The sequence below is a fragment of the Gobio gobio genome, assembly GCF_949357685.1.
Source record: "Gobio gobio genome assembly, chromosome: 5".
Lineage (NCBI taxonomy): Eukaryota > Metazoa > Chordata > Actinopteri > Cypriniformes > Gobionidae > Gobio > Gobio gobio.
Window position 1 is genome coordinate 48432027 of NC_137101.1, and position 20810 is coordinate 48452836.

The following is a 20810-nucleotide window of genomic DNA, read 5'->3' on the forward strand; positions in this document are numbered from 1 at the left end:
GGGGTTTCGCTTAGAAGCCTATCATCTTCGAGCTTTAAGAAAACGCCCAATGGCGTGCCAATGCCATGGGGCATGCGGAATTTGCATACGTAACTCCGCTTCACCGCGTGAGTATATAAGGAAGTACGTGGCAATATCGCATTATGTTACCTGCTTGAGGAGCCAAGACTGAACTCCGCGTTCCAGGTAGCACAGCTAATGTGGCAACGGGACGTTAAGTCTCCGTTCCCTCCTCAGGAAACGAGGGTTACATCCGTAACCGAGACGTTCCCTTTCGTTCAGTCACTACGACGTAACGTTAGTGACTAACGAATGGGGGTCCCAATATAATCACGCCACTCAGCTGTCTTCCAGTGCCCTGCGTAAGTGTGAGTACCCTGTCGTAAGATTAGTACGGACGAAGGACTCCCACTTATCACAGGAATACCAAGGTACACTGGGAAGCATATCCCAGTGAGGGAATGCCAAGATGCCTACCCGTGGGGAGGACTTAAGAGAACACATATGACCCGCTAAGGGCTGCATATGGGAAACTCTAGGGCACCAGCCGAAGGTGGATTTTTAACCCTAGGGGTGGCGGGGACACGCCAAGGGAAGAAACCCGCTCGCTGCGGAGACTTACGGTGAAATACACGTGTGGGGGTCGCCGGAGGGGAACCATAAACACAGGGCACCTGGCCGGAGACGAGAGTCTGGGCTCGCTTAGAGGGCAGACACACAGGTATCGGCGTAAGCGGTGCTGGAGGAACTCAGGGCTCTCGGGGAGCTCACCTGAGGAATATATCGCACGTATCCAGTCCGAGGAGTGGAGTGGCGAGCAAGGGAAGACACCTGAGCCTGGCCCATTACCGGCCCCTCGGGGGGGCGAGTACATAGTCGGACACTGGCTCCACTCGGAGATTGTAGAATCTGGCGAATGTGGTCGAAAGCAAACCGTAGGAACGGTCTGGGTCGAGGTAGGATGGAGACATGGAAGTAGGCGTCCTTCAGGTCGATCGCTGCAACCCAATCGACCGGACGAACGCATTCGAAAAGTCGTTTCGCTGTCAACATCTTGAACGAAAGCCCGTGTAGGTAACGGTTCAAGATGCGCAGGTCCAGGATTGGTCTAACACACCGGTCTTTTTGGGTACAATGAAGTGAGGGGTGTAGAACCCGGACTTCATCTCGGCTGGAGGGACAGGCTCGATCGCACCCTTCGCCAGTAGGGTGGCAATCTCCGCTCGCATGACAGGGGCATTGGCCCCGACCATAGTAAAGCGGACTCCCCCGAAGCAGGGAGGAGCCTGCGCGAACTGAATCGCGTAGCCGCGCCTGATTGTCTTCACGACCCAGCGGGACAGCCCTGGAATCTGAAGCCAGGCTCCCAGGAACTGCACCAGCGGGGTCATTCGAACTACAGACATACCCGGTTTGGGGCAGCGCTGGCTGTCAACTTTAGGTCGGATCAGGCAGTGCTGACACACCCGGAGGCGGACCACAACCTAATCGTCATCCCCAAAGGACTCCAGCCCACCTTGGGATGCGGCGATCGACATCTCACTGCTATCTGGAGCGTGAACGAAACGAACGAGGCGTCAGAGACGGGCCGCTGTTTCAGTCCAACACTTGCGGGAAGCGATGTGCGAGAGGGGGCGTGGCCCGAGGACCACGCACCGCCCTCAGGTCACCCTGGCCACCAGCCAAAGTACCATCTCACTCGGGACAGTAGATTGGGGTGTGGCAGAGGGGACTCTCTCTCCTCACGGAGATCATAGAGTCTCGACCGCGACATTGCGATGGTCACGTTCCCGCAGTGGGAACATGACACATCCACAAACACTGCCCGAGCGTGCTGAAGCCCAAACACGCTCGAGCAGTGAATGCGTCCATAGACAGCAGCGGAGATCGATCGCACCCGGAAGTGCACGGGCGAGCCGTCTTGAAAAAGACGTGCCACGCGCAAGCTCTTTTTGTGAGAGGAAGCCTCGCAGTCGATGCCGAAGCGCCCAGGGAAACACACACCAGCTGTCAGACAGACCACTGCACAGATCAGCAGGCAGGAAGTATGCGATCACTGGAACGCGCCGTCACACCAACACCGGCTTGAAAGCTGCTCGTCTCGAAGAGGCTGACAGAGTCTCAGAAGGCTTGTGAGGAGTGAAGAGGTAGGTACTCTTGGCTCCGAAAGCAGAAACATAATGCGATATTGCCACGTACTTCCTTATATACTCACGCGGTGAGGCGGAGTTACGAATGCAAATTCTGCATGCCCCATGGCATTGGCACGCCATTGGGCGTTTTCTTAAAGCTCGAAGATGATAGGCTTCCAAGCGAAACCCCCATTCGTTAGTCACTAACGTTACGTCGTAGTGACTGAACGAAAGGGAACTATGATAATAACTGATATACTCAGTATACATTTTTCATTTAAAAATTATAATTATTATCGAAGTTTGTAATACTGTTTTTTTTTTGGTTAATAACTGATATATACAAAATTCCTGTTATCCTTATTATTAACAAAGTTTGTAAGTATTGGGGGGGGGGGGCATTTTATTTATTAATTTCATACTTGTTTTTTATATTATGTTATTGTAATTATTTGATGTATAATCTTTGTTTACGGACTGTGATGGCTGAATGTTTATAAAATTAATTCTGTAATAAAAAATAAATATATAAAAAGATTAAGGTTGGTTTGTTTAGTTTGAACGTGCTGCGAGTAGGAAGAATTTTTTATTATTTAATGCCTTTTCATGCATTCTTTTTTCTTTATTGTATCAATTACACAAACCAAAATGCCTAACACAATAAAACAGAAACATTGTTCCAATAAAACAATTCATCATCATGAAGCAAACGGTCTGACATTACTGAAGTAAATCAAAATGCTTTATTTTGAGTTTTTGTCCACTATATGCTCACGATCCCCTTATAATGTATATTCAGCAGAGCTTACATCTCTCTCTGCTGACTCTCATACAACGTTGATGAACTGCACTAGAACCAGCTTTTGCTCTTGTTTGTCCCAATTTTGTCTGTAGTCTACCGGGCCCAGTGAAGGGAAATCTTGAGTGACCATGAACCTGCTCTCAGCGTGATTACACACACACACACACACACACACACACACACACACACACACACACGCAAACACTCTCTGACATATCATGGGAAGAGAATGAAACACTCACACAAGAGATGAAATCAAAGTCTTCAAAGTTTATCCTGGACACAAGCAACACTTTCAAAAAATATTATTTATTATGATTTATACTACGGGGCCGTTGAATGCTTGAATCTGATTGGCTGATGAACGTTCTGAGGTGTGCAATTATTTTCTGGGAGACGCACAGCGAACGTAGTTCCAGGCAGCTCTCTTGACCGCATTACAGTTCCATATCACTTCGCATAGTTAACTGTAATAACGGAAATTACAGGACTAAAAAACAACAATATGACAGACGATTTTCCTAAAGTAAATCTTAATATTTACAGTGAATATAACACGTTCAACAACTGGGCGGCAGCAGTATTAGACAGTCCAGATGAAAAACAACAAAGGGAAGCGGACATCAAAGGCAAGCTTTTCTGTCTCATTACTGAAATCACACGTGCTCGCACACGCACTACAGTTCGCACAAAAAGCTGTCAGCGCTGCCCTGACGATTTGATCAGTTAGCCTATATAGTGGAGCAACTTAAAGGCTACACGTGACATTTTTTCACTAGCGAGGTAATAACAGCGCTGTTTAGAGACGCACAGAGGTAGCTAATTCACACAAGCGCTCTTTCTCTCTCTCTCTCTCTCTCTCTCTCTCTCTCTCTCTCTCTCTCTCTCTCTCTGTCGCTCTCATTCTCTTTCTAATAACTTCATTAATAACTGCAGTAGAATGCTATCAACGGCTCAAGCCTTCGTTAACAGCTTTAAAATGACGTTTCGGAACTAGCAAAAGAGCTGTTGGATGAGACGCGGAAGAAATAGTCCTACTCACAATAGCGATTTAAGTACAAAAACCGGACGAATCCCATTAAATATATAATCGGATCGATGTCTTGAGGTGTGGTAACCGTAGTATAAGCGGAATAATTGACTTCGGGCCGTTCAATTATTAGAATGATAATGCACACCCGAGGTGTAACGGCCACTCCGCTTCGCGTCGTGACCGCATCACCACCTCGGGTGTGCATTATCATTCTAATAATTGAACGGCCCGTCGTCAATTATTCCTTACTTATAAGGTGTTTTCTTCATGGGGACCGATAGTTTCTTATCACAATGTCGAAAAATTCAGGTTTTACTATGCTTTTGACATTTGGTCCCCACAACAAAAAGAATATCTGGAACACACACAGACAAATATTATACATTTTGTACATTCTCTGCAGATTCATGTCTAGTATGTATTCCTGTGTGTTGGAATATTGCTATTGGAAAGCTGAACAGCAGTTTATTGGACATGTATCACTGGAGTTTTTATTCTCAGTACATTATCAGTTTATGTGTGTTTATATAATCCTTCAAAATGCTGTTTATCTTAATTTGAGAGAAGATTAAAGACCCCATGAGCTCTTACTCTAAATGCTTCAGTTCAGTGTTCAATCCAAAGTCTGTTTGAAATTATTACACAAGTGTCTTTGTTCCATCTGTAAGATTATGAGAAGGATCATTTAGTTAATGTGACCATAATTACAGGCAAAATATAATTTATTTATGTGGTTCCTTATCGGAATAAATCCAGATTCAGAAATAATGAACTATTTATTTCTTTGCACAGTCGTTCTTTGTGTGATATGAATCAGTGTGTGTGTGTGTGTGTGTGTGTGTGTGTGTGTGTGTGTTGTGTGTGTGTGTGTGTGTGTTCAGGGTCTGATCTGAAGCTATTTAACAGCCTAATGTCATTTTTACTTTTTACATGTGTCTAAAATATCCTTTCATTATTGATGAACCACTATGTACTTTATGGTGGTTTACACACCCTGGCGAGCCTATGATGAAGAAAAACAGATAAAAACATAATCTTACCACACAACAAATTCAGACGTTTCAGTCTAGCAGATGTCCATGAACACATTATCAGAAGAGCAGATTCTTGCACTTTCCCATAACTCAGGATATTTTAGCATGTGAAGGAAAAGCACACATATAATGATTAACTCAGTCCACCGAATGATACGAGCACACATCAGTGGCTCAAGGCTGGAGCTTACGCTGCTGTTTTAACCAATAATCAGAACAAAAAGCAGTTGAAGGATGATGTGCATAATTCAGTTTAATATAATTTATCTGACTCCGTTAAAGTTGTTGTTCTTTAACCTCTTATTCTTTAACGGTAAAAGTCCACCCCCAAGATTACTGTTATAAACATGAGCCCCATCTGAAAGGCAAAGGCGGAGGTGTTGCTGTAATTTATAATCATATATTTTGTATTACTCAGAGGTCTAGTTTCAAATATAATTATTTTTAAGCGTTGGTGCTTCTAGTGTAGATGATAAATCCCGTTTGACTTTGTGTTAGCTACTGTATACAGGCCACCAGGCCACCATACAGACTTTATCAAAGAATTTGCTGATTTTCTATCGGACTTAATACTAAGACAGAAAGTCTGCAAACGCCTCTAGTTTTGTTTTATTCCATATACACTACCAGTCAAAAGTTTGGAAACTGTTCTATTTTGTACTGTACTTGGTGTACTTCTGTTCACCAAGGCTGCATTTATTTGATCCAAAATACAGGAAAAACTGTGTGTATTTATAAATTGTGAAATATTTTTACAATTTAAAATAACTTATTTGGTAACACTTTACAAAACGGTTTCATTAGTTAACATTAGTTAATGTATTAACTAACATGAACTAACCATGATCAATACATTTGTTCATCTTTGTTAACGTTAGTTCATAAAAATACAGCTTTTCATGTCATGTTTTTGCTGTTTTGATTCATTTTTGTGCACGTGAGCCAGAAAGATGTTCAAGGAGACAGAGACAGAAAAGCGCATCCTGTTGTTTTCTTTAGTTTTCAAAGGCTTGACATTTTGCTGTAATTTTTAATGTACATTTACATTTATGCATTTACATTTATGCATTTAGCAGACGCTTTTATCCAAAGCGACTTACAACTTGGGGGTACAATAAGCGATTGGTCGTGAAGAGTCGAGTGAGCGCAACAAGTGCCTGAAATACTTGGTCCGTGTACATTTCTCAGTGTAGCACAGGCTAGAGTAGGGAGGGAAAGAGGGGAAAAGAGGAAAGGAATTTTTTTTTATTATTATTATTATTATTTTTTTAGGAGGTTAAGTGCTCACGGAAGAGATGAGTTTTTAGTTGACTTTTGAATGTTGTCAATGAATCCGCATTTCGGATGGCGGTGGGCAGATCATTCCACCAGCTGGGAACGTTGAATGAAAATGTTCTGGAGAGGGATTTTTTGCCTCTCTGTGATGGTACCACAAGCCTTCGCTCCTTAGCTGAACGAAGGCTTCTGGTGGGGGTGTGGCGACGTAGAATCGAGTCAAAGTATGCAGGAGCTGAGTGCGTGGTGGCTCTGTAGGCAAGCGTCAGCGACTTAAACTTGATGCGAGCAGCGAGTGGTAGCCAGTGCAGAGAGATGAAGAGTGGTGTGACGTGGGTCCTTTTGGGCTCGTTGAAGACCAGACGTGCTGCTGCATTCTGGATCATTCGAAGTGTTTGGATCGCACAAGAGGGGAGTCCAGCCAGAAGCGCATTGCAGTAGTCAAGTCTAGAAATAACCAGGGCCTGGACAAGAAGCTGTGTTGCGTGTTCTGTTAGGAACGGTCTGATCTTCCTGATGTTGTAGAGCGCAAACCTGCAAGAGCGAGCTGTCTTAGCAATGTACAAAAACGTCTAAGGTTACGTATGTAACCTCTGTTCCCTGAGAACAGGGAACGAGCGCTGCGTCTAGCTGACGCTATGGGGAACGCCCTCGGCGTGACTGGTGTCTGAAGCTACTATCGAATCACGGCAAAGTCTTTGACCGACGTCAGCCCATGACGTCATCAACGTGCGACCCGGAAGTATAAAAGGGCGCCGTGCCAACACATACACATCTTCTCGTCTGAAGGGACTGTATGGCAGATAGGCCCTGAAGCATGGCAACGCGACGCAGCGCTCGTTCCCTGTTCTCAGGGAACAGAGGTTACATACGTAACCTTAGACGTTCCCTTTCGAAAGGGAACTCTCGCTGCGTCTAGCTGACGCTATGGGGAACGATATACCAACGCCGCCATGCTGAGGGGAGTGTCTGCCCATTGGCAGTGACAACTGTCAACTCAAGTAATTCATAGAAAAACCTGAGCGATTCCCCCTCAGGTCCTGGGCTGACAGTGACAGCACTCCCTACGGTCATAGCCCAAGCTATACAACTAAACGGAACCCTAACGCACTGCGTGGAGTTCCATCTAGACAGCTCGAAGGCCCGGGACCACTACTTCCAAAGAAGGGGTCCCTTCAAGGGAATGTGGCTAGGGGACCCGAAGGAACCCCAGCCAGTCACTACTCGGGAAATGTTCTCCCGAGTGCCACCAGGGAGGCCTGACCTGGTGCCCTAAGTATTATGGACACTTCGGTTTAGCCAACCCTGTCTGTTCAAACAGAGCCTCTGGATGGTGCCCAAGGGGCGTCCAAGCTAAGGGACTGAAACACAGGCAGTCTTACTTAGCCCGGAACTCAGAGACGGGTTATCCAAGAGAGCAACACTCAGCGTAGTGCTTTTCAACCCTTGCTATCGAGGGGAGTCTGCCTGCTCAAATCAAGGATCTACCAGGTGCTTGTGTTTCAAAGCAGTAGGGAGGCCGAAAGGGCCTTAATGACTGATCTAACAGGGAGGCCTCATGAGAGGCCTACGACCGTCTGACCAGGCTCAGGCGGCTGAGCACTCATAGACGACCCTCATTGAGGGGAGCAGCTGAGCCTGCCTGGCGAGTAACCTCCAGCTGTAGGCCCAACTACCACAATTTCTCACAGAGTGACCACCATCTGGGACTCGACAGTCAAGCTACGCAGGCTTTTCGAGCATCCTGATTAAGGAACTCGCCCTCAAGGGAGGCCTATTAAGGCCTACTACCTGATAAGCAGCCTTCAGGGAGGCCTGGAGAGGCCTACTACCTGTTTGCAATACGTGCTAACTGTTTCAAATGACTGGGTCCCAAGAACACATTAGGGAGGCCTGATGGGGCCTACTACCTTGTTCGAGTGACCACAATCTGGGAGCTCACCCTCCGGGAGGCCTATTGAGGCCTACTACCCGACAGTCAAGCTACGCAGGCTTTTCAAGCATCCTGATTAAGGAACTCGCCCTCAAGGGAGGCCTATTAAGGCCTACTACCTGATAACCAGCCTTTAGGGAGGCCTGGAGAGGCCTGCTACCTGTTTGCAATGCGTGCTAACTGTATCAAATGACTGGATCCCAGGAACGCCTTAGGGAGGCCTGATGGGGCCTACTACCTCGTTCGAGTGACCACAACCTGGGAGCTCATCCTCAGGGAGGCCTATTGAGGCCTACTAGTCGACAGTCAAGCTACGCAGGCTATCCGAGCATCCTGATTAAGGAACTCGCTCTCAAGGGAGGCCTATTGAGGCCTACTACCAGATAATCAGCCTTTAGGGAGGCCTGGAGAGGCCTGCTACCTGTTTGCAATTCGTGCTTAACTGTTTTAGATGACTGGATCCCAGGAACACCTTAGGGAGGCCTGATGGGGCCTACTACCTTAGAATTTAACAGCAGGTCTTCAGGGAGGCCTGATGAGGCCTACAACCTGCCTCTGGGAGTGACCACAATCTGGGAGCTCACCCTCAGAAAGGCCTAGTAAGGTCTTAGAGTTAACAGCAGGCCTTCAGGGAGGCCTGATGAGGCCTACAACCTGCCTCTGGTAGTGATCACAACCTGAGAGCTCACCCTCAGGGAGGCCTAATAAGGCCTTACAACTAACAGCGGGCCTTCAGGGAGGCCTGATGAGGCCTACAACCTGATAGCCGCCAGGCTAGCTGTCCCGATGCGCACATCGGTACATACCTCCAGTGAGGCCTGGTTGAGGCCTTCCAACTGAAAACGCGCCTTGTTCAAGAGGCCTACGGAGGCCTACAATTGACAGCCGACCTTCAGGAGAGCGTATTTGCCCCTTTTTAACCTGATAGCCAGCTAGGCTAGCAGTACCTTGATGCCTCAGCATTGACACCTGCCTTACTAGAGCCTCCGATCTAAGTGGTACATATTACCAACGGTGGCGGTGCCTCAGCAACGCGCCTCCTTCATCCACATCCCAACTGACGCCTCAGCGTTCAGTCGTTGATGAATACCCAACTCTATACAGGAAACCTGGGGTCTGTAAGAAATACATATTTTTAGTGTAATACACAAAAATGACCACTCTCACCTGCGGCATGCTGAGCGAAGACTCATTGTGCGGTTCTCACCACCATGTTCTACCGCCCTTGAATGCCTGAAAGGGGCGTTCTCACTGAGCAGGTCCGGGCGGGCCGTCAGAACATAGTTCTACTCATCATGGGCCCGCCTCAGGCCTGATGTAAGAAGTGCCTGGGTAAAAAATCATTAAAAGACATTAAAAAGGAAAAAGGAGAGGGCTAGGATGTAACCGCCCTCAAGGGAAGTGATCCATCACCAACGCCGAGAGCGTTGGTCCTGGATCACCTCCCTCAGATCCTTTTTCTCCCCGGGAATCCCATCTCCTCTGTGCCCTGCTCCTCCACGGAGGGGGGGGGGGGGGGCACGAGAGGAGACGCTAGCCCTCTGGTCCTGCCTACGGTCCTCAGACCGTGAAGGACCAGGTCCCGCCTGCCTGGGTGGGGGCGCGGATCTCGGCGGTATGCATGTCTTAAATGCCGCTGAACGCGCCTTCGCCTCCCTGAACTTTCCAACCCCCGCCTCAACGGAGGTGCCGAAAAGTTCAGTCGGCGAAACCGGCGAATCGAGGAGAAAGCCTTTCTCTTTCTCCCCGATATCAGCCAGGCTCAGCCACAGATGCCTCTCCGTGACCACCATAGCCGCCATAGAGCGGCCGATGGCAGCAGCAGTCTGCTTGGTGGCCCGGAGAGCAAGATCTGTGGTGCGGCGCAGCTCAGCAACCGCCTCAGGGGACAGCCCGGCCCCCTGGTCGAGATCCTCCAGCAGGTCCGCCTGGTACGCCTGAAACACCGCCATGGTGTGAAAAGCAGCACCAGCCTGACCCGCTGCCGTGTATGCCCCTGCCATTAAAGCACAGTTTGAGCTCTCAGTGTTGATGCCCACGAAACGCGAGAAAAGTCCGCAAACTTTCCTCGCCAGTCGGTAGCCTCAACACATATCCATATTCCCCTATCCCCTCGACATCAGCGAAGTTAAACGCTGATGCTGATGAATATTGGGTCGAATATGGATTCTTCCATGCCCTCTCGATCTCTGTAAGAAGATCAAGAAGGAATGGAAGGCTCATCTGAGCTGATGGTTTATGGCCAAGGAGAAAACGATCGTGCAATCTACCACGAGCGATCTCTCCTCTAACGCGCCAACATGGCAGCCGCAGCCTGCCTGCAGTACGTTCCATAACATTCATCAGCTCAGCATACACGGTCAGGGTGGCTGAGAGGATTCATACCACTCTCACCAGCCATCCCTAAGAGCACTTGCTGTTTAGTCTCGTTAACCGCCAGATCGTCGCGACGATCGGCGAGCTGCATCTGAGAACCCATGATGTATGCCAACGCTCAGCCTCAGCTTGAGCGGGACAGCATCATCCAGTCCCAGATGCCAAACTTTCTTCCCTCAGGAAAAAAGCCAGACTAGAGTGGAGCGATCTCAGATTGAAAACCGCTCACACTCACACACAAACAACTTCAAATGAACTTGACTGTGCATGCTCTTGATCCCAGGCAGTAAATACACACTCGTGTGTATTAATAATTGAATTTGTTTTACCTTAACTCGTATAGCAGTTCAAACAGACAGTCCCTGAAGACGAGAAAGATGTGTATGTGTTGGCACGGCGCCCTTTTATACTTCCGGGTCGCACGTTGATGACGTCATGGGCTGACGTCGGTCAAAGACTTTGCCGTGATTCGATAGTAGCTTCAGACACCAGTCACGCCGAGGGCGTTCCCCCCCATAGCGTCAGCTAGACGCAGCGAGAGTTCCCTTTCGAAAGGGAACTAAGTTGTTTCCACTGCTGAGAGGAAAATCCAAGTGATCGCGCCGGCGCCTCACACACAAGCATAATATCTCAGTTCTAGCACTGCCAATTTGACATCGCAGCCGGTTCATTATCCAAATAAAATACATGTGTGTGAGTGACAGAGTTAAAGCCTTTCTTATAGTATGAGGTTACACACAGTCATTACAGCATTTAGGTTACGCAACGGTGTGTGTGTGAGTGAGTGACAGAGTTAAAAACAAATAAAACCAATTAGCGATTTTGCACAAATTTGACTAGAATCTAAATACACAGCAATGACAAACAAAGGGTAAAACGAGAATAGGAAATAGACGTGCACAATCAAACAGTAGCATTACAGCTTTTAGACAGACTACTCTACATCTGAACCAAAACAGAACTTTTACAGAAGCACTCTATAAAAACACAATACTTCCAATCTTTATCAAGATAAATGCTTACCATACGCAATAATAAACTCACTGCAACAGTTCACTTCCACCAAATGATACGTACACTTATTTATTTACATTGCTAATGCTGACAACAACAACTCAAGATGGAAAATTGCAATATTATTCATTTTGTAAATATCTTAAGGTTTTTCCATGGCACATTTTCCATTTGCTGCTAGTGCTTTAAAAGACGATTGTCTTTTTTTTATATTTTCTTCTCTGTGTTCTGTAAAGCTGTGCAACAATGTTCAAAAGGTGATGCACAAATGAACTGAATTGTAATATATATTGCTTTGGATTAAAGCATCTGCCAAATGTATAAATGTTTAACTGGTTGCACTCTCTGGCAGAACCTGTGATTCTACTGTGGTTTTATTCCTAGAACCTTAAAAGAAACTCAGCCATCTTGCTGGAGTTTGCTGGAGTTCAAGGACATGAAAAGGCAGACAGCGAACACCTGTGAGGCCTTGAGAAGGATCTTGGAAACTTTGGGAAAGTTACAACTTGTGTCAATATAAAAAAAAGATTAGAACCTAACTTGAGCGGTAAACAACAGGGGTATAAAGGCACATGAGAGGCTGTGGGGATGACAGAGCAAGAGCTGGAGACAGACATCAGTGAAGAATGAAGGGTTTAGTGTGTTTACTGCTGCTGTTGGAAACCTTTGTGTTTGTCAATGGAGGACTCAATGAGAACGAGATCAGTCAACAGCTCAGCTCTGAGGACAGAAGACAGAATCCACCGCAAACAGACACTTTGAGAGCTGAAGCTTCAACTGACAGCCAACAATACTGCCATCTGTGCTTCCCTGACATCCATGCAGCCCTGAGAGAACTGACCGCCACGGTCACAGAGCAGAAAGAAAACATCAGAGAACTGACCGCCTCGGACACAGAGCAGAAAGCAAACATCAGAGAACTGACCACCACAGTCACAGAGCAGAAAGAAAACATCAGAGAACTGACCGCCACGGACACAGAGCAGAAAGAAAACATCAGAGAACTGAAAGAAAACATCAGAGAACTGACCACCACGGACACAGAGCAGAAAGAAAACATCAGAGAACTGACCGCCACAGTCACAGAGCAGAAAGAAATCAACAGAGAGCAGAAAGAAAACATCAGAGAACTGACCGCCACGGTCACAGAGCAGAAAGAAAACATCAGAGCTTTAGAGACGCGACTGAGAGATGCTGAACAGGCTGCAGAACAACAGACGATTAGCCTGGAAGAGCTGAAGAAGAAAACTGATGGTACCTCACCAAAACATTCACTCTTTTATCAATGATCCTCAGAGTAAAACACCAGTGCAATACATTACATAGTGTAAATATTAGTTTAAAGTTGAGAGTTTACTGTGTAAATTGTGTTTATCTATTACAATAATCAGTGTGAATGTCATTTAACAGAATCTTTATTCCTTCACAGAAACTTCAAATCTTACTCTGAGTCAAGTGGAGGAGTTGAAGAAGGAGAACAGAGGTGTGATTGAGCTTGAATGATGTTAAATTTAGTGAATACATTCTCAGTGTAATACAATAATATATCACAATATTGCTTATGTTTTCAACAACAGACAGAGAGATTGCTTTTTCAGCTGCACTGATGGAATCTGGCAGTGGATATGTTGGTCCTTTTACCACTGACATCACATTAACCTACAGGAACGTCTTCACAAACATAGGGAACGCCTACAACCCAATCACAGGTAATTATCAATGAAATGAGTAATAAATATTATAATATTAGATCAGAGGAATCTTCACGTCAGAAATATCAAATCCAGCCCCGGATCTTATCAAAAGATTATCCGTTTGTCTGGTGTGTGGAGCAAACCTCTCAACAGAAAGTCTTGTCTGGTTCCTCAAGACTCTGTCAACAGTTTTCTATCAGCCTGAGAGTTTGACTCAGAGAAGAGCAGGAGCAGGAGACGAAGTGATGATGATAAAAAGAGCAAAGTTTTATTGAATAATCTTAGTTGTGTAAGTCTCAATGCTCAGATTTCGTCTGGCCAGAACAATTTCAACAAGTGTTGTTATACCAAGGGGGGGGGAAATGGAAAATCACTGCTTCACAACATCATCCTGTGACGATACAAACCTTGAAATGGAGACTTTCTCTGATCTCCTACTCATGAAGCAAACATCCCTTCAGACCACAGTCATAAGGGTTTATTAATTATTACACAGTCACAAAATTATTAAGGAATATAAAATATAAAGACAAATTAATAATAATTAAATAATAAATTATATAAATGAAGTAAAATTATTAAATGAGTAAACTAGAATGTAAATTTCCTAAAGAAAATCTGAGTGGTGCTTGCAGTGGCAAAAAAACACAGTTAGCATTTTGCTAGCATGATGTTAACACGATTAGAATGTTATCATAATGCTAACACGATTAGCATGTTGTTAACATTATTAACTAACATGATTAGCCTGTTTCTAACATCATTAGCATGTTTTGCTAGCATGATGTTAACACAATTAACATTTTGCTAGCACGATGCTAACACGATTGGCATGTTGCGAGCATGATGTTAACACAATTAGCATTTTGCTAGCACATTTTGACTTGTTTTTTTCATGTTATAACTCCAAGCTAATTGCTATTAGCATGTAGCTATTCACTGTTAGCATATGTAACGAGTCAAAAGACCCAACCCTCAATAACCCTCAAGTGGGTTGATAAGTTCACAATGATCCAGAGATAGTGATTGGTTGGCTGAGTAAATTGAGCCCACCCCCTTGTCTCTCTGACACGTAAGCACCACGAATGATATAAATCTACATAAACAACATAATGATTATAAAAGTAAATCATATAAAAGAAAACAAAGTAAATAAACCTGTATGTAGGATTGATCACAGATTGCTTTTGAAAATCTTCAGATCTGATGTTGTGTAATGTGTGTAAGAGAATTAATGAAATGATCTTCATCTTTTAAAACTATAACACAGTGTGTTTGGTCATTAAACTGTGTGAAGCTGATTCTGTGTCTCTTGTTGTTTGATTCAGGTGTTTTCACAGCCCCACTGAGAGGAGCCTACATGTTCAGAGTCTCTGTGTTGGGTGTTGGCCCAACTCAAGCAGTTGTATCTATTGATAAGAACGAAGAGCGTGTGGTCATAGCAAATGCTCATCAGACTCAGGGTAACTTAAACTCCTCAAATGGAGTTGTGTTGATCCTGGAGGTTGGAGATGTTGTCTATGTGAGACTTTGGTCTGGCAGGAGGATATATGATGACCAGTATAACTACAACACTTTCAGTGGTTTCCTGCTGTTCCCCTTAAGAGAAGATGAGCTTTGCAGAATGTGATTCCAGTAACTCTGAACCTTCAGCGAATGATTTAAGATGATAATCATGAAGAATCATTAACATATGAACCTGTATTAATGAGGAATAATGTGTGTTTGATGTTTGCTATAGATTACTGTATAAAAGTCAGTATGAGACACTATATTCATAAGCTCTGAGCTGTCTCTACATGTCACATTATATAAAGAGTTTCATCACTGAGACAGACAGGACTCATGAATATCACATGACTGATTTGTTAAAGCAGTAAATCTATAAATGTTGAATAATATCTTTTGATGTGTATCTTGTTGCTGATCCTGGATCTGTATCTTCATCCTGCATAAATAAATAAGAGAATATAGAGATATTGTGGTATTTTCTTCTCAACAATATTTGTTTTGAAGTCATGATATCATGTGGTATAATAATGGCGCTGTCATGTAATTCATGAGATGCAGTTTACATTTAATTTACAGTTTTTGTCTCTAAAATGGTAGATTAAGAACTAAGAAGTGTATTTTTCTGAATCCAGTATGTAATGTAGCAGTAGCTCAAAGGCTAATCTCATGTCCTTATATATAGAGCAGTGTAAGTCCAGCAGTCGGGAACATGCAGGGATTCTCCTGGAGGCCTGAAGATGGCGCTCCAGAGCGGATCAGGGTCTGTGTTTCTGTGTGACGTGTCCACTGGTGGAGTGGCCACAACATTGCCTGTGACTTTATTTCATCTTCATCTACTAAAGATGAAGCTAACAATGATGTGAGCCATATGAAAAAATAATAAACCGTTACAATGATATATAAAATAAATGCACACTGTTAAAAACAAACAAACAAAAAAAACATGGTTCCCAATTATTTATATTCACGATTTCTAGTATTTGTACAGGCTTTTAGCCTGACAAGCCAGAGCCACATCAAGATGTTGGGTCTGGGAACTCACCATTGGCAGGGCTCAATCCGAGGGGCGGGACAAATGGCTGTCTTTCAAATTCCCTCTGCATGCAATAGGATATATGCACACGCAGGCGATTACGTACTTCAACTAAAATCTCCGCCAGCTAAGCTACTTCCGCTTTCATACTGCTGAGGTGATTTTTTTCCCCCCAAGGCCCAAGTGATAGCGTTATGGCAAAGAAAACGTTTGTAAATTCCAGCGAACCGACAGCACTACAGCTGAACATTGTTGTGTGCCTCTGTGTCAAGCCTCAAGTAAGTACAACAAAGTACTTAGTTTTCACACATTTCCATCTGATGCGGAAATAAGGCGAAAATGGATTGTCGCTATCCGGAGGGACAACTTTACAGTTACTCCCCATACCCGAGTATGTAGCCGGCATTTTAAAAAGGAGGATGTTCGTGAGCCAGGGTCCGAGACAGGGAGACGGCTATTAGTTAAGGGAGCTGTTCCAGCATTGTTTGAGTGGAACAATTTCACCCTTCCCACTTCAAGACCGGGGGTATGGGAGAGGAGAGAGCGGCCGCCGCCAGCGGTGTCGCGGGATAACACAGCGTGCAAGGTGGCTGATATCCTCATGGACCATGACTACGCTTCTGCTCCAGATCCTGCAGTTTTTGATTTAGCCCTTGAGGACAACATGTCTCTCAGAGAGGAGATCCTGAAGCTGAGGGAACAAGTCGACAAGCTGACAATGAGTCAGCGCTTTGGGATTCATCGTTTTGCTGCCTCAGACAAGGACATACGTTTTTTCACAAGGTAAGATGTAATTAGATGGACTAAACTAAACTTTGACTTGTATAAACTTTTGTCAGTATCCTTGCATCGGTGTTATTGTCAAACATACTGATTGTTCTGTAGTACTTTTGCAGCAAAGGATATGGTTGTGTGTGTGTGTGTGTGTGTGTGTGTGTGTGAGAGAGAGAGAGAGAGAGAGAGAGAGAGAGAGAGAGAGAGAGAGAGAGAGAGAGAGAGAGAGAGAGAGAGAGAGAGAGAGAGAGAGAGAGAGAGAGAGAGAGAGAATAATGGGAGTAATAATTGACATTTTCATAATATCTAATATTTCATAGCAATATTGATGTATAATTTATTTCCCTATTCACTTGAATGTGTCTCCCAGAATGACTGATAAACATGATTTAAGTCCCGATATATGACAAACTATTTGAAAATTTAAAATGATAAAATATAAAATGATAAATGATGATACAAGATGTAAATGCTAATATCTAAATAGTATTCGTTTAGATTTGCATCCTATGACCTGCTGATGAGATTCTGGGCCTTAATAGAACCCTCGCTGCCATCTATGGTCAGTGTGACTCAAGCACAGAGAGGCACCTTTACAGAACAGGGTTCCACTGTAGTAAGTACTGATTTACATGGACCATACAATACAACTTAAAGTTCAGGGATAATGAACATTGCTCTCAATAAATTTTTTTCTTTTGAACAGACTCGTTCCCTGCAGCCCATTGATGAGATGTTCTTGTTTCTCAACTACCTTGCTGGGTTCAAAACAACGTGACCTTGCTGACCGGTATGGAGTCCACCAGTCCACAGTCAGTCGGATCATCACAACGTGGAGCAACTTTCTGTACACTGTGTTAGGGTCTGTGAGGATCTGGATACCAGAGGAGAAAATAAGGGAACATCTGCCAGCTGAGTTCAAGGACTATGCAGACACTACAGTCATCCTGGACTGTACGGAGCTGAGGTGCCAGTGCCCTTCATCACCTCTTCTCCAGAGTGAACTGTTCTCTGCATACAAGTCCCACTGTACGCTGAAAGGGCTGCTCGGAGTGGCTCCACATGGGGCGGTCACATTTATCTCTCCACTGTATGCTGGTTCCATCAGTGACAAACAAATCACGCGAGAGTCTGGAATTCTCTCCCTTTTGAGACCTGGGATGGCCATTATGGTTGACCGAGGTTTCCTTGTTGATGACCTTGTCCCTTGCAAGATTTATAGGCCAGCATTTCTCTCTGGAAGGTCCCAGATGTCTGCCTGTTATGTCAGGGAGACTCAAGCAATTGCACGCCTCAGGGTGCATGTTGAGCGTCTAATACGCCGTGTTAAGGAACACAAGTTCTTTGACACAGAGATTCCACTTCGGCTTTTTGGCAACATTAATCAGCTGTATGCTGTTTGTCTCCTGACAAACTATGAAAACGGGCCTCTTGTAAAGGCTTGGGCAAAGAAACCAGCATAGCACTTGTTCTGTGAGAAACACATAGTGTCTGTAAATAGTTATTTGTTTAAAAAATTATAAAATTGACCACAATTTTTCTAGAAATCTATCTAATCAGTTTATTGTTAACTTTTACAAATGTATACAAATGGCCAGAGGCTGTACAAATGGTCATAGGTTATTTATAAAAATTTTATAACCACTTTGTTTAAATGTACCTTTGTATATTACTTTTTATAAATTGCATTTTATAGTACCTCATGTTATTTATGCACTGCTGTACATTGCACATACTCTTTGAATATAAGTACTGAATCATTTGTATTTTATATGTACTTTTGTTCATCGGTGCTTTCAAGCTATCTGTATAATAAACTGATTAATGTTTACATAATAAATAGTTATAATGATTTCACTTGCGTTAAATTCGCTTCATGTTGTTCGCCATTGTTGGACATGCATTTTATAATTAACATCCTTTCCTGGACAGAACTGGAGATATATATCTATTTTTGATAACACCACTAACTTTCTTTAGGGCTCCCAAAAACATTCTGGTCATTACAAAGAAGTTAAAATATACGTTTTTCTTTTTTTTTTGTTATGAACCATTACCTAAAAAAAATAAAATAAATAACATTCATAGGAAGGAACATGTAATTTAATGAATTAATAATATATATACACACACACTACAATATTTTCAGTACTATGAAATATAATATACAATATAAATTACATGCCTCTCATTGATGTGTCAGAAACTGAAGGTGTAAACAACAAACACACCCGAACCCGGGAATGGACAAAAATATGTATCAGTTCCAGTTGTGTATAGATTTCTAAAAATTTACAATAAAACTTGAACCAAACATATGTACAAATATATATGAAATAATTAGAACTGACAGTAAGAGAAATATTAACAACCTTCTGTAAAAGTGCGATAGGCTATTAAAGGGTTAGTTCACCCAAAAAGGAAAATTCTGTCATTAATTACTCACCCTCATGTCGTTGGACACCCGTAAGACCTCCGTTCATATTCGGAACACAAATGAAGATATTTTAGTTGAAAGCTGATGGCTGAGAAAGGCTTCACACAGGCCTCCATTGGCATTCAGTACATTGACACTTCCAAGATCCATGAAAGGCACTTAAAACGTCGTTACAAAGTCTATCTCACCACAGTGGCTCTACAATAATCATACAATGCGACGACAATAGTTTTTGTGCGCAAAAAAAAATCAAAATAACACCTTTATCCAACTTGTTCTTGTCTTCCGTGTGTGCCTCCACGACGCATGCGCGAGAATATGACGCAGATCCGGCGTTCGGACAGATGACCCAGAAGCGATTTGTTTACGAGCAGAGGAAGACGCGCGTGTCTAAGCTGTTGGATTCTACATTGATCGTGCTTTAGGTCTCGGCGTAGTGCTCAAAATGGGGCTTAAGTGTGTATTTCATCGATTCCCGAACACCGGCGCTACGTCATATTCTCGCGCATGCGTCGTGGAGGCGCACACGGAAGACAAGAACAAGTTGGATAAAGGTGTTATTTTGATTTTTTTTTGCGCACAAAAACTATTGTCGTCGCATTGTATGATTATTGTAGAGCCACTGTGGTGAGATAGACTTTGTAACGACGTTTTAAGTGCCTTTCATGGATCTTGGAAGTGTCAATGTACTGAATGCCAATGGAGGCCTGTGTGAAGCCTTTCTCAGCCATCAGCTTTCAACTAAAATATCTTCATTTGTGTTCCGAATATGAACGGAGGTCTTACGGGTGTCCAACGACATGAGGGTGAGTAATTAATGACAGAATTTTCATTTTTGGGTGAACTAACCCTTTAACATCTAATTATCTAGGTAAGCATGGAGGTAGCAATAAAAAAAAGAAATGGTCTATTTTTTCTTTCATTGTTTTGGTCATTTCAATGTCTCTGGGAATCCTCTGAATAAACATGTCTTCCTGTGTGTAGACAACAAAGTCACACCAGTCCAAACCAGAAATCAACATCTGGATCTGCCAAAAGTATGCATGCGATTTTCTCAATGTGTGTGTACCCTCACTGATCTTAATATATGGGCAATCAACATAGCTTGCTACATTGGGGCATTTAATTTCAACAAGGCCAAACACAGACTGCCCCTTTGGATCCTACACGATGCCATCAGATGATGACCCTATCCAGGGTGCGTCAGGGTGGATAAGGAAGCCACAGGGATAGTGGTTAACCTCCCTTGCTCTGCAGTACTCCTCTACTGCTGCAGGTTCCATGTCAAGCCCCCTCCGCATGTCTGCAGTCTGATGGCTAGGTCTCAGAAGCCTTTTTGCCAGATTTTCAGCAGAGCTTTTGTGCCCTGGTGTGACAGACCTCTCTGAATTTGGAGGAGGTGATGCGGGGCCGCCTTAGTTAGTGCCACTCAATGCAGGAACTCTGCTCTTTTGTACCATAGGCAAATTTGTGTGCTGTCTCTAATGTTGTTTCCAGGGACATCATGTGGTGCTGCTGATGTTCAGTGCAGACAAAAGAGCAGGTAGAGGGCCCCAGCCTGAAATCATGAAGTGGGAGCTGTGGGAGAGAAGGAGCATCTGTGTGTGGACATGTTTTCGGCACTCTCTTTGCTGGCATGTGATAAGATAGCACGCTTCCTTCTTGCACTTTTCCAAATGCAGAGTCAACCAGAGGAACATTAATGTCCATAGCCATAGTTGTTATTAGCGGAGCCACATTACTTGGAAGATCACGGTACAC